This window comes from Bombus fervidus, chromosome 2 (genome assembly GCF_041682495.2).
Source record: "Bombus fervidus isolate BK054 chromosome 2, iyBomFerv1, whole genome shotgun sequence".
In the NCBI taxonomy this organism is placed as follows: domain Eukaryota; kingdom Metazoa; phylum Arthropoda; class Insecta; order Hymenoptera; family Apidae; genus Bombus; species Bombus fervidus.
In genome coordinates this window covers 18,822,312-18,835,732 of record NC_091518.1, presented here as the reverse complement: position 1 = coordinate 18,835,732, position 13,421 = coordinate 18,822,312, and the positions used below count along the sequence as shown (strand labels likewise).

Sequence of the window (13,421 nt, the reverse complement as noted above, 5' to 3'; positions counted from 1 at the left end):
AGGGATATGAGGGATGTTTATGAGATAAACAATGATAAGATGTTACATAAAAAATGATATTTTTCGTAGAATGCAATCGATGAAAAAATTTTTATAATCTGTTAGTTTCAGGTTTAGTTAGGTCTGCGTATCGAGTTCACGAGAATTAGATATATTTTAATTGAAAGTATTACGATATTAAAAATTTTTGAAAAAACTAGAAATTTACTGTTATATCTTATGTTGGTAAGGAAGGACACTCCCCTGTTTCGGTTATCGATCGTATCGTATAAAGTCACTAGACTGAACGTTAGCGACATCTGTTGGTGAGTTCGACGCATTTCAGGATGAAAGTATCCCTAACGTTTTATTGCATTTTTAACGTAACATTTCGTATGACGTAAAAGTGACATGATATTCAAAATGATTTTATAGTGAGGATTAAAAAATTTATAACCTCTAATATATGAATTTCAATGTTTAGAGGGATAATATTCTTAAACGTGGTTTCAATCCTTTTATGATAGATGACTTTAAATATAAAGAAGTATTTTATTTTTATTATATTTAATTTGTATAGGAACTATGAATTTGTTAATGAAATACAAAGCGTTAAAAGCAATCATAAAATATTGTTCTTAAAACGATCCTGCCAAGGGGCTTGTTTTTCCGTGTCGGTATGGATTCCGTATTTTCCCGCGACGTCGATAAAGCAGGTGACTATGTCACAAAATTTTCAACCGATTAACTCTCAATTCAGTGCAAACGAGGTCCCTGATGGCGCACATGGGTATAATTTCCATCAAATCGTGGGATTGAGCGCGGCGAAAAACAATCTTTCCATCGCTTCAAAATTGATTTACATCGGATAAAGCGATGCCCGTGAAAAATAGACTGCATAGACAATGGGGATTATCAATTATGATAATAAAAATTAGTAAAGATTCAGTGCCACGAAGATCTTAAATCTATATCATTTTGTTCCAAAAGTTTATAACAAACGATCAAAATCATTCTCCACTAAGATATTTACAACAATCCAATATTAATTTGGTTGTATGGAGCTGGTTGAATTTCGAATCAGAGATACAGTTACAAAAATCTTGTAACAGATCCTTCATTTGCAATGTTAGTTACGATATTTTCCAGGACCGTGATATTTTAGGTTTTCATAGATCGTTTGTACTTTGTATTACAGTGCAAGAATACTATTGTCCACTCTTTTCTCCTTTTCGACTTTCTTTTTCAATTATTTTGCATAGTTTCTCTTTTAATCGTACATACATCGAAGATTTAAGCAATGAAATGTTAGAATTTCGAAGAAGTAAATCTCTAATGAATCGTTACGAGACTTTCTACAATTCAATAATTTCCCTATCACATAAAATATCAACATATCGCGTATTTAATTCTTGCAGATGAAACAAAATCATATTGAAATTACACGGAAACAAAACCATCGTACAGATTAATAAGATATTTGTGTTATTTATTCCTGTATTCGTGTAAAGAATTTTCATATCTCTCTAGCAAACATATTTCAAATTTCTTCGGCAAATAACAACTAAAACGCAGGTATCCAACATCCGCGACTTCCACTCAATTCCCATTCCGTATAAACCTTAGGCCTTCGCATTTCCATTTTTCAAACTGGCTCGATTTATCATTTACCGGAATGTAGCAGCAAGAATTTGAAACTTGGATCGGTATGGTAGCTTGAAACGCTTCGATGAAAAAAGGAAAAGAAGTTCAGGCAGTCATGCGTTGAGCGGCGAACGAGCGCGTCAAGTAGATTAAGACGATTATGGTCAGACCGCACGGCCGCCGTCATTTATCTGCCTTGGACCGAAATGCCTCGTGTGATTTTTGTCTCTACGTTATCGATTTCGATCGCGTGACAAGGTGCCGATATTAGCCAGTGGCACCAACCTACTCTCCTCTTACTTTCGTTTCTTCGTTCGTTTCGCTTTGTACGTAGCATCTGTCCGGTGACAGTCGATTACCACGGAATTCGAGCGAAACAATGCGCGGTATGTGCGTGGCCGTGTAACGTGTAAGTGACCACCGACACGCTGATAATTATGACGCTGCCGTCGATAAGGATCTGTTGGTTTGCCGGCGATAATTATGCGTGTGGGACCACGGCTATTATGCTTGTCTCTTTCTCTTGGAAGAAAAAGAGGAAAATAAGGGCTAGGGTGAAGCGTTTCCGGTTAACTGGAGGAATGTTACTGCAACGATTAACGAAGTGGCCGACAAAAGAATCGCTCGAGTGACACAGAATTTTGAGCAACCTCTTCTTGCGCGCACGTCGAACGTGGGAATTGACGACCAACCCATCCACCCTTTACGGCAAACCGGATTTTTCTTCGGCCAGGGAGAGAAAGAGTCTTGTTTAAACTAATTCTTTGCTTCATCTGATCATTATTTACTTTTATAGTATCGTAGTTTATGAAGTAACGTTTGCGTCGCTCTGCAAAGTTGAGCGGAGTGGTCGAAAAGTACGTATATTATAATAGTCTAATGAAATAACGTTAAATATAGTATTAAATATAGTTAAAAAATTGAAGAGGGTTTTAGTCACTTTTAGTCACTCGATTTCGACGTTCCAGATAAATAAAGCGCAAGATATGTCGAAATATATCTTTTGGGAAAATTAATGTCTATTTATATGAATTAAGAATAACGTTTATATAGAAACTATGGAATGTTGTGCGTTAAATATATTATATTTTAGTAATCTTCATATGAAACAACAGTGCATCAATTGTACCAAAAAAGTCTAGTGACGAAGAACTAACTACGTTCGATATATATTTTACATCATTCTATATACTTCTATGTACTTTTTGCATCCAAAGTACCTTGCAAACAAATTACAGTGGCTATATAATATTTTCATACATCGGCTTCTGAATATATTGAATTGTCAGTTTGTCCATTAAGTAGTTAATTCCAAGTGGTCTATGAAATTTAGTAAAAATTCTTTCGCATGGATAATTTGGCTCTCTGACTGATAGAACATGGACGTAAGATGATTGACAGATCGATGGGCAATATCGAAAATGTTTGAAGCTCTTCGCGTTTACATCACGATCAACGAGCGTGTTCGTTAGTCTGCTCGATTATCACGTGACAAGGCATCCGACTTTTTCCTTTTTTGTAACACTCTTCGCTTTCGAGCGTGAAATTAGTAGTAATTTACTGATTCAGAGAACTACTCGTTGTTTGCTTGCTTACTATGCCCGGCTGGCGTTCGTCGTTCTTAGGTTGTAATTATGCTTGCAGTGTAGGAGGCGATCATGGTGGAGCGGATAGTTTGTATTGTTCTTGCAACATTTTTACTGGAATGTTGCTAATGCAAGAAACAAAGATTTAATCGAGAACGTGTTTCCTCGCGTAATTTGTAGGTTAAATAAAGAATTGCTATAGATCATCACAGATAAAGAACATTACATGGTAATTATGATTCTTGTCGTTGAGAAGTGAGAGATATTTCTGTAAGAAATTGAATAAAACTGGATATTTCATTCGATTAAGTTCAAATAATTGTTGAAAAAATTTAATTGTTATTTAGTATACTATTTATAAAGTAAAATTTAGAAATTCTTTAGCTTCAAACTAATATAAGCAACAATTTTTAATAGGAATATCTTCTTATCTTATGTCAGAAAAAATATAATTCTCCATGGAAATATGAACTTTGATATTATCTTCAATATTCTTTTTATTATATTACACTGATATTACGTAGATGAAATATAATAATTGTAGAGGAAATATTCAATCGAACAAGATCGATCAAATAGAATTCAAATAATCGATTCGGAACAGTTTCTAAATTACTTCCGAATTATTTACTAAATACACCTATATCTCAAGTCTTTTAAAACAATATTATCTAAGGACGTTAAACAATAAAAAATCAACTACATTATCCATCCGGATTTTCAAATCAAAACAAACTTCTCCAGAAGATTTTCCCTGTATATAGTCCGATTATTTAATATTGCATTATATTTATATACAAATATGTTATTACTTTATTAATAAAATAATCTTAATCGAAAAACCTCCAGAGAGTCACCGAAACGCTGGTGTTGCGAAACCGAGTTTTAAATGCCAACAACTTAAATGATTTCTCCTCTATATCTAAATTAATCTAATATTACATTTATATTCAAATATACTAATTCTCCATTAAATAATCTTCATAAAAAAATCTCCAAACCAAAGTTAAACCGTTTCTCCCCGCTATATCCCGATTGTTTAACGTTAATTTACGTTTATATACAAACGCGTTAATTCTCTATTAATGTAATCTTCATAAAAAAATATGCAGAAAATTATCAAAGCGCCGGTTCAATAATATCTGGCTAAGCATCGATCACGAAAGCTTCGCACGGAATCAATGCGTTTAATTGAAATCACCGCGCGACTTCTGCACGTTTTAACGCCTGACAGCTTTTAAACGCATCCCTGGACGAATCGCTATCATAATATCGAACGATGACGTTGCCATTCGACGCAACACACGCCGGATTACAGCTAGCCGAGAGCCGCGATCCACGGAAAGCCCGGAAGACTAATTCGACGTAATGACGGGCTTAAAGGTACGATCCGCCGACATGATTGGATGCCCACGGCGTTTCGCAATACCTGCAAGCCCATTGGACGCTGGCACCCCGCTGTGGCGACGACGTCGCGTGGAATCGGCTGTGTAACAGCCGACGGATTACGCCGACAGCTCTGTCGCCGGCCTTAATTGATTTCGTTTAAACGACGAAACACGACGACGCTGACCGGTCGAACGGCTGTGTCATCGTTCGCTAAAAGTCGAAATCGAAAACGATCCGTCGTGGCCAAGCTGAACGGTTCAGCCAGTCATCCCCTGTGTCGGGTTACGTCTTAATACGGATTAATTTCTTTGAAAGTTAGGTTTCTACGTAGAAAGCATATGGTTGCTTTAACATTTATTGCAATCAGCCTTAATACGGATTAATTTTTTTGAAAGTTGCCTATTTAAATAGGAAGAACAGCGATTTAAGATTCGTTGGAATCGGGTTGCGTGAATAAGTTCGTTCGCATTTCTTCAAAAGAACGTCGAAGATTTGTTAGCTTTACGTAAGAGCTATTTGATTGAACAACAAGTAGATTTCATAGTTTGTGTAAGAAATAATAGTCTTCCTTTTCTAAGTGTAAAGAGGTGTATTCAATAGCAATTGGAATATTCGATAAATATTTCAATGACCTGAAATGTGGTAAACTCGAAGAGAATTGTACTAGCATCTGTTATTTCATGTGAACGAATATTTATAGATGCATATTAATGAATAGTTGTGCTAATTATAGCTTAATAGGTTGATATTTCACTGTTCATAGAGCTGAAACAAATGGAAGAAAATAAAGGAAAATCTCTTTTAACTAGTTTAAACAACAACGTAAAAGTGGATAATATGTTGGAAAGGTAACAGTATAATTTGTACGTGATCCTTAGAAGGATATGATTCATTTTCCTGCCCAATTAGTTATATGGAAGGTATAACGCGTTGCGTGCACGCGTGTTTCATGTGGACAGAACTGCGTCCACATCGTATATTGGTAATTAAACAATGGAACAGTGTTTGTAATTGCTCGTAACGGTAAATAATCCGAGGTACAGCTGTGACGTATGATCTTTTTGATTGCTTGATTATTCTTATGCATCCGGTGTGTACGTGATTGCACGGAGAGATCAGTCGATAAATATAAACTATGAAACAATGTTGTACGTACAAACAGAAGAATTTTATGACGCATTCAGTATTTCAGGAAGTTTGTAAAATACAACCGATACAATTTTATGATCCTTTGCTAGATTTCATCCTAGTACGTGTAATCGTTTATAAAAAAAAAAAAAAAAAAAAATCGGACTTTTATTGAAATAACAACTTGACAAATTAAAAGCTTTAAAAATTGAAAAAGAACGAAAATCGCTGGAATCAATATCTATCCACTATATCAGTTTGTTGATTCCAATTTTGTAAAAACCAGTTGCGAATAGAATACAATAGAATAAAATAGTTAAAAAAAAAAAAAAAAATAGATCGAAAGTTTCATGTTTCTTTAGAGCTATATATTTTAGAGTAACATATTTTTTTACACCTGTTCACGTTACTTTTTCATACTTTAAATAATATACAAAATTTACTTTAATCGAAGTACTAATAAATAAAGAAAAATAATATTCTTTCAATCTAAATTCGCTCAAAGGCGTCTTCAAAATTCAACTAAACAGTCACCGTACATAAAAATGATCGAAGAAAAAGTTACAGAACGTTGAATGCATCGTGCGTTCTATCGGTTCGGGGCGATCGTTCGCTCTTTTCACCTGTATCCCTAATCAGCCTCTAATTTAAAAAATCAACCTGCTGAAAGGATCGGTCACGCCTCGCATTTTTTGTGCCACGACGAGAAGGAGCAAGAGAGAAAGTGGAATGAATGGCTTTCTTTGGGATTATGGGATTTCGAGTGCTTTTTACCCAAAGCCATGCACCTGTATCCCCTATGTTCGCTTTCACAGGGTTTCCACAAACTTTCCACGGTTCGGTTACACTGTGTGTGTTCAAGAACGTTTTCCAGATACCTGGGCCCTCGAGACTTTACCTGAGAGACCTGCCCCTCGGCGAGTTCCATCGAGAAGTCGAACCAGTAGTTTGCTCTCGGACCTATTGTGCATCTAACGATCCCGTTTATGGGGTAATTTCGAGAAGTAGTCGAGACAGACTGCTGGTTTCGCGGTTAAAATCGTTCGCTTCGACATTGAGAACTTCGGCTGATCGACAGAGCAGATATTGTGCATCGATTCTCGAATATTTGAAATTTCTAGCGTAACACGGTAGAGAATAGTATTTGTACGTCATTGTACCTGGTATTCTAACTTTTGTTTTTCTTCTTTATTTTTTTATTTCTTTATACTAATTCGTTAGGTTCAAGTATATTAAATTTCGTATCATTTAGTGCTTCAATGTGACTGCAAAGATTTCATATCTATACCGTGGAAACGAAATATTGAATCTGCTAAGAAGAAGTTTCATTCGAAGATAAAGATATGTTCTAACAATAAGGCTTTTTGTAATTAGTTTACGATGACGAATATAATATTGATTTAGTAGCTTGTATCTCGATTAAACATTTTTGTTATTTCGAATATTATGTTTGTATTCAACCTAGTAATAAAATGAGATTTGTCTTGAAAACTTTACGAATGTATAATATATATGTATAATATATCTGTTGGTTTTGCAAACTCGTTAAAAATTTGGAGAATAATCCTGCGCTCTTATATATGGAAAATTTTCTGACATATGCGTCAATTGTATGTAATTTATTGAAACACCAAATATCTTCGTAAATATAACGAGCCTGTTAGATGCAACACGCTTGTACATCACTTTCTTCTTTAAAGACAAGACCTGTTCAAGATATTTGCAAAAGAAATATACAGTTTGTATTTTATAGAAATTTTTTATATTGTATTTTATATCAAATACTCGTTCGCTGGAGAAAGAAGAAACAAATCGATTTTGACTTTAACACAGTCATCTGTTTAATCTATCCATCCACAAATTTATATCGAAAGCTTTTTTCATCTATTCGATACCTTTATACAATCGATACCTCTATACCCATTCCAAAAACATTTTAAACTTTCGAACTAACTGTTGTTTTTCCTTCCATTACCCGGGAAACCCCAACATAAACGCTTTATACACAAAAAAGAGATAAATAAATAAAATAAAATAAAAAAAAAAACAAAGGGAGAAAAAAATCGAAAAAAGTTAAAAGGTTTGTTTCACTCTGACCAAAACGGATTTCCATGGCCAGCAATTTTTCACGTGTACAGGTGGAAATCAATGTAAAAAATCAACCAGTAAATACCGTTGGAAGATGAATCTTCTCTAGTCCGACTCGGACAAATCAAATTGAAATTCCTATCGATTAAGCTTGCCTCCAGGGAAAAATTTGTTTACCATCGAAATCCCTCTGACGAAAAGGCTATCGCGGCATTTGACGGAAAAGAAACGACAATAATGAATATACATATGTACACCATTCGTCACGTCTGACCGAGACACAGAGGGAGCATAAAGCGCGTAACGGGCGTTCATTTGTCTCCTGCCATCCAGGTATAGGCAAGCATCCTACCTAATTACACTGGTTATTGGTTAATAATAGCGATGATTACCACACGAATTACATCAGAGAGAGAGGGAAAAGGAGGGAGAAAGAGAGAGATGGAACGTGCGTAGCCAGGCTCTAACAGAGACTTTAATTATATCCACTGTGAGGATATATACACGGTGTATCTGTTCATCTCGCGGCCAACAGAGCTGCAGATTAACCATTAACGTTTCGTAGCTACTTTTATACAGATAATACATACTAAGGCGTTGAATAAGAATACCTGTAGGCTGATCTTTATCGTACGTCTATCATCCATGCATGCGAAACGTTTGTAAATTGTTTTTTACCGATAAGGAGTACATTGTTCTCCTTCCCCTTTTTATTCGTGCGAATTATCGTAGATTATTTCGTTTATTCGGTTTCGCATCGTTTGGTGGATATAATAATGGACTGGTACACGCTTAATTATTATTCTGACCTATAGATTAATTTAATACATTGACATATAAATGATTAACACTGTTAACAGCAATGGGAATTTATAATTTCGTTTGTTATTGTAATATTCCTTTGTTTTTATACAATTATTATTTATTATATATCTACAATCGTCGTGTATTTATTGTATGTAAAATGTTTAATATATCAATCGAAAGGAACAAACAGATTTTGATTAGATCAGCGAAGTACGAAGAAAGTTCACAAGTTAACTGAATATTGACTAACAATTATTTTATCATCGGTATAAATTATTAGTAACCTATCTCGTATGTTATAAAGAGAATAGAAGATAATACGGTTCAGGAACTTGTAGATATTTTATGAAAGATCGTTGTTAAGACGTTTAACAAACAGAAATCCAAAGAAGGCACATCAACTTCTGCCTATTCAAATCTGTATTCTCTAATCGCTTCTCATAAAATTTTCATTCGTCGATGTCCGATTATTCCCAAATTATAAATTCCCACATTTTCCTACCATCTTTCTATTTCTACAATTTACATCGAACTATCCTACAGCAAGAACTATCATTTGTCAGATTTTTGTCGGTTCAAATCACTAATCCACTTCTTCTTTGTTCTCGTAAAATTCTCATTCGCCAAGCTTTAAATTACACATATACAAGGCTATAAATTTCTAAATCCCTCCCCCCTATTTCCTCCTATTATCTCGCGCGATTAAAAAAGCTGAATTCCTACCTTCTAAACTCCGTAGAACTCTCACGTCTGGATACCGCGTCCGGGCAAGTCGACCGGAAAAGGTTGCACCACAGTTGGACCACGCGTATGCACCGCCACCAACAGCGTAACGCAGCTGACACGAAACTGACCTGCACCCCGTGTCTACGAGGTTGCCTCGTGCTTTTTTCTACGCGCGCACACGCTTCACGGCACACCTACACGCAATGTAGTAGGATAGGATGTTCGGTATCTTTTCCCTGTTCTCGGTGTGTCTTTTCTTTTTTCGTCGATTACAAGGCAGGTCCACAACGAAACTCGGGACCTGGGGCCCGTGGAAACTTATCTCGGGCCCTGGATAAAGCTCCTCGAAGCCGAGTTCTAGTCGCGTATAAGCTAACGCGGTGCATTCTAGGCCGACAGATAGAGAAGCTGTCGAGAGGAGGGGCGTGAGCAGAGCGGAGAGGGAACCCGATAGCGTTAAATAGCGTATACGAAAGGCTTCAGGGTATTTCAAGTCACGGCTGTGTAAATACCTGTCTCTCTTTTTCGTCCTCGTCCGCGCTGGAATACTTTCCTCCTCTCTCTTTTTTTCTTTTTTTCCTCCACTTCTTCCACTTCTCCTCTTTTTTCGCCTCTTTCGTAGCTTGATACCGGAGGATGATTCTGAATTGTTGGGTAAATAACGAAATCGATATTGTTTACCGTGGAATATCGTTGATGGAAAAAATTCGAAATGTGGGGCGTTAAAGAGAGGAAAAAGGGGTACGAGTGGCTCGAAAGCATATGGCACTCGTTGAAATGGATCAAAACAGTCGGACCAGCACATGTACAATCGTTTTCGAATGTACTCTGTTAAAACGTACTTCGGTGTGATTTTAGTTACCGGCTGGATATTTTTGTTAGTAATTTCGTTTCCTTCTCTCTCTCTCTCTTTTTCTTTTTTTTTTTTTTTTTTTTTAATGTTTCCGAAGAAGATTTAAGATCGAAGGTTTGGGAATTTTCTTTCGGTACGATGATCTTTCTGATATCGAGATGCATTCTTGTGTAATTTTATCCATTATACTATTATTTCTGCTTTTGGATTTTTTGATCTTTAGATCAAAAAATTCTTCAGCGGTAAGCTTAGTTAAATTTTCGTTTATCACGATGATTTTCTTCATTTTCTAACCTATATTTGCTGGATATTCATGCGTGGGAATGTCGAGAGAATTCATTGGGCCTGGCTGATTTAGCAAAACGCGCAACATGCGCAGATGACTGTCGGTGGATGCAAATGATGCTAAGGATTCTCGAGAGAAAAAATATTGGGATTTATTGATTGTGTGAAAGTTGCGCCAAGGTAATAGAGCAAACGGGAAACGGCTTTCGTAAATGTCGAAATAAAGGAAAAAGGATAGGTGAAAGCTTTGTTTTCACGCTGCGTGCGATCAACGGAACCGGAAAAATCATTTGAAGAGGCTTCACTTCGGAAAGCGTGTTTTCTAAAATAATTCTGGACGCATTCTGAATAATTATGGATACATATAATCAAATCGCGGTGTCGCATATAAAACTTCTCTGTGCGTCTATTAGAATTCTATTATCAAATAATAAAAATACTCAAGAATACTAAGAATTTGTTTCTTTTTCATTATACAATGCCATTGTGCATAATTCAATTGAATTAAAAATGAAACTTGCATTTAGTACTTATATTATATGTCAGTCAGGATATAATGATTCGATTAATTGCAACGATTCAAAGAGAACACAAAGAATCTATTAAAATGTCATTGCTTGAACATTTTTCAAAGGAGTGTTCACGTTGTACGATGCGAATTGATATCGACGTCGAACCGATTGCGAAATTCGTGTACAGGTAAGGAGCCTTTCTCCTCTTTACGCAATTAAATCTCTTGTTTTTATTTCCAAATTTCAACTCTAATTAACGATATGTCTACTGAGATACGCACCAATTTCTTTTCTGAAATTTTGTACAATAATGTCATTTAAAGCCTCTGTATGAGGTTCGCGTTAACGAAAGAATGTATCAATTAAATTTTTATATTACGTACTCATACTGCTTGATCATTCAATCATCATTTGATTTATTCATTGATCATTTCAAACAAAAAAGCAATGGTAAACGTGAACGGTGAAATTAGATTAGAAGAATAGAATTATATTGCAAGTGATCTTCATCTTCAAGGAGTATAATAACCACGTTATATCCACGTTAATTTTACACAGAAAAGAAAACGTCGAAAATGTCCGGCTATTTGTAATTTAAAACCTGATATTTCCTATGAAATATTAATTTCTTACGGACGGTAGCGCGAAGAAATACTCGAGGAACGAATCACGAGTGAAACATCGGGAATGTTGATCGTACAGTTCGCGACATTCATTAAATTTTCTCTTCGTCCGAACCTGTACGCCATCAGCATTTCACAGAGGCCATTTTGATTTCTTTAGTAAGAGAATTTTCAATGATTGCCGCGCGTCCACTTCGGTTCATCGACGATATTTAATTACCACCTCTTTTATAGTATGTTTACACGAAGTCGGGAATGTATCCTTATCATTACTACCATCTTCTTTTCTTCCTTTTCTTTAAGAGGAAAGATCGAGGGGTCTGCGAACGCGCCTAGATGCTATTTTATTATGCGTCGATCGAAGAGAGTCTTGTTGGCTGAATGCAATTAAAGGGGAATGTCTTGTGACTCTGCGTTCTGCTAACTAAACGGAACAATTATCGTCGATTCGATTATGTAATTGCTGGTGAAAGATTCTATGGACATCGGGCATATTTTTCTATCTATTAAAAATGGTATGTTCTTGTAGTATTTGCCGACGTGATGGAATTAATCGAGTATTGCACGCTAGACAATCTATATCTAATAGTATCTACATATTTCTGATTGATCGATCGATGATTTCTTATAACTGGACGTTTTATTTGATTTGCTTCGGTTATCGAACAATTACTCTTCTATTTTATATTTCTAGTCGATGAAATTTTCTGTCTCGTACTCGTGCAGAATTAATAAAAATCGTTTTAATAGCACTTGTATCGAATTCCAATAATTCTAATAATTCAGATGTTTCTGGTCTGCTTCTTGGTTAGCTTCCAATTAAAAAATGTTTAATTTACGAATGTTTCCTTCTGTGTTTTTGCAGAATCAATAAAAAGAGATTTAATAGTACCTGTATTAAATTCCAACAATTAGATATTCCATGTGGTTTGGCATAATTATCGAAGATTGGCGTACTAGATATTAGTCAAAGGATTTTCAATTTATATTTTTCTCCTCTCTGTTCTGTAGTATTAATAAAGAACGTGATGAACAGTTTTGCTTGTAACTGATGTATCAAACTCTAATACAATTAATTGGATTTATCATTTGGTTTGTGTCAATTGCCACAGATTAACGTATTTGATTTTAACTGAAGCGTTTCCAATTTACCAAGTTTTCTTCGAGCTATGTCGACGTACTATTGATCGCAAGATTATGAATTTTGATACAAATTCATATTTATCAACATAATTGAGGGAATGAGATTTAAGTAAAAAATTTCGTCCTCTCGATAATATAACAACTATAACTCTCGATAACATTTTGTACATATTTTATAGATCTTAGTATATCATTTACATTCTGTACACCTTTGAACATTTCATTTCTCCCTAAATAGATAAACACCTGTATAATCTATGGACGAACCAATACCGTCGATTTTCGTTTAGACACTTCAAACATAAAACTCTTACGACCATCACCTCGATCAGAAACAGAAACTACGAAAAAGAATAAGTAAAATATTCCTGACATTCGCCTGTTAAAAATACGAGTAAACGAATCTCGAATAAATTTGCAACGTATTAATGTTACGTCAGTTTTCAGGCTGACCATCGAGATTCTGGGTAGCATGATCATAAAAGCAATTGTTAAACGAGTGCGAAGAAGACAAATATAAAATACAAGAAGTGTATATTCCAAGGATAAATTGATTAAACAAAGTTACACGGTACCGTGTCGAGTGTTTCTGCTCTCGAAGTGGGACGAAGATGGCAAGGCACGCGTACCGGAAACACGAAGGAGTCGTTACCGTGTA

The 13,421-nt window shown here is 35.5% G+C and overlaps 1 protein-coding gene across 1 annotated transcript in view; it reads left to right on the top strand.

Moving 5' to 3' along the window:
- Mesr6 (misexpression suppressor of ras 6) overlaps positions 1-13,421 on the top strand; it is a 470,406-nt gene that overhangs the window by 249,232 nt on the left and 207,753 nt on the right. The gene's annotated exons all lie outside the window — the stretch shown is intronic.